General features: G+C 37.9%; 1 protein-coding gene across 1 annotated transcript in view; it reads left to right on the top strand.

The window, feature by feature from the left end:
- Window positions 1-2,500, top strand: part of LOC144957961 (uncharacterized) — a 7,610-nt gene that overhangs the window by 16 nt on the left and 5,094 nt on the right. The window contains exon 1 of the mRNA XM_078889521.1: window positions 1-37. This exon is cut by the window's left edge and continues 16 nt beyond it. The gene's annotated coding sequence lies outside the window, so the exon portion shown is untranslated. The remainder of the gene's footprint in view (window positions 38-2,500) is intronic.

Raw genomic sequence — 2,500 nt, 5'->3', positions numbered from 1 at the left:
GAAATTGTGTGGAAGAATAATCACTAGTGGGGTTCTTGTAAGCATTTATAATATATTTATATACATCTCTCTCCCTCTCTCTCTCTCTCTCTCTCTCTCTCTCCCTCTCTCTCTCTCTCTATCTCTCTCTGTGTGTGTGTGTGTGTGTGTGTGTGTGTGTACATGTTTTTGTATTAATATACACTAGTGAGGAAGCCAAAATATTTGCTTAGATATATGACCATTACAAACGTGTACTTATCTATGTTACTTGTTATACTACTTATTGGAGGAAATTAACATAGATCGCGACAAATCTTTTGGGCTTATCACTGATCAAAATCGGCTAGGTATTAAAGTCGGTGGGTGTTCGCAAATGAAATACGATTACAAACTAATATCAAATGACCGAGTATAATGAAGGGTGTGTCTTTTTTACGAAACCCGACAAAATCCGACAAAGTTATGGGAAGTAGGTAGTATTGGGGAGTGAACCTGAGACTCAGGGAGGTGTAAACCATTGGCGACTGAACCTGGGACTGGGTTTCGGCTGGTTTCGGCACTGATTGCTTTTTTTACGAAACCCGCCAAAACCCGCAATAACCATAGACTTAGGTTCACTCCCGAGTGATGTACACTTCCCTGAGTCTCAGGATCACTCCCCACAATTGTCTACTTCCCATAACTTTGCCGGATATTGTCGGATTTTGGCGGGTTTCGTAAACAAGCACTGATTGCTTCTTTACGAAACCGCCGAAACCCAGTCCCAAGTTCACTCCCCAATGGTGTACACTTCTCTGAGTCTCAGGTTCATTCCCCACTGCTACCTACTTCCCATAACTTTGTCGGGTTTTGTCGGGTTTCGTCGGGTTTGTAAAAAAGACACACCGTATAATGAATGCCCTAGCTCATCTGGACACCATTCGACGTTCCCTCGGGTAGGGAGGATACAGACAGGATGTTTATACGCTCTAGTCTCAATAAACGCTGACATTACAGTTTTAATTTAACCCTCTCCTTACCACCTGCAGCAAAATCGTCACATTTGTTACGACACAATATATATTTTTTCTTATTCAGATTTATTTTGTACATCACAACATTTGAAGAATCACCATTGTTTAATTAATAAGAACATAAAGTTATTTTGTAGAGAGATTGTTTGAGTTAAAAATATCATTTTTTCTGCTTGTTAAGACCTGTCATTTTGGGAAAATAGTGAAAATCATCGGTGAGGAGAGAGTTAAACCCTCTTTCTTTAAAATAAATGTAACATATGACGTCCTACATATATACAGGTCTGACAGTCGAACCCACTTATGGGCCCAGTTTTACAGTGTTATGGACAATATTTTGAGTTATTTTTTTAAAATATTTCCTCACACCAACGAGTCCACAAGGAATTGGTGGGTTATCGGACGTGTATATAACCTGTAACATATGAAGAATTACTTTTACTTTAACTTACTCAGCCCTAGAGATTTTTGCTACTTTTCAAAATTGGAAAATCCTGTATTAAAATGATCGGAAAATCCTGTATTAAAATGATCATATGCATAGATATTTTGATTCAACTACAATTAACATTTAAAAGTTAAAAACATTAGCTATGATAATACTTCACCTATAATTTGTCTCAGAAAAATGTATTAAATAGATATGGAATAAAAGTAACCCGGGTTAACTACGGATATAGTCGGTGTTTTGGTTGAGTGAGTTAAGAAAGGTTGGCTAGTTATTGATATTACTCTGATAAAAAAAGTAATTTTATAACATTTAGATTTCTCTGTAAGTCTGTGATCGTTGGCGAAGATTTAACAATTGCTGTGCATAACAGTGTTAATCCCCAACCCTATTTTTAACAAGAGTCTAGGGCGGTTATGTGCGGCTATGTGATCTAGTGGTATGACTCGCTTTCGGAATGGAAGGTCCTGGGTTCGAACCTCGCGCTCGGCGCATAGTTGAGTCCTTGGAAAAGTCTCTTTACTCACATTCTCTCACCGTACTCAGGTGTAAAATGAGTACCTGGCCGTTAACAGCGTTGTCTTTGTCCGAAAAATTGTATTATCGCCTAACATGAGTCATGTCCCGACCCACATGTTAGGTGTTGCTGTTGGCCAGGGACCCCTTGTAAAGCGCTTTGACCACATTTAGTGGATTTTGCGCTATATAAAGCTCGTTTTTGTCAGATTAATTTTATTTGATGTCGCCTTCTTGATATTTATCGTTTTTTAAACTTTAAAACTGCCTCGAGAATACATAGAATCGATCTCATTGAACACAGGGGTAGGGCTATAAATCAAAAGATTGGTAATCAAAGAGGGAAAATGGACTGAACAAAGACCGTGTTTCCACCTGTAGTGACAACACCTGTACAAGTTTCCGTACTCATGGAAAAAAACACACACACACACACACACACACACATATATATATATATATATATATATATATATATATATATATATTGAATCGTGTTGGAAATAAATATGGTACGAATAGGGTCGACATGTAAGAATGG

Source organism: Berghia stephanieae, chromosome 12 (genome assembly GCF_034508935.2).
Source record: "Berghia stephanieae isolate SIO BIC M18660-M18661 chromosome 12, UCSD_Bste_1.3, whole genome shotgun sequence".
NCBI lineage: Eukaryota > Metazoa > Mollusca > Gastropoda > Nudibranchia > Aeolidiidae > Berghia > Berghia stephanieae.
This window is presented reverse-complemented; position numbering and strand designations above follow the sequence as displayed.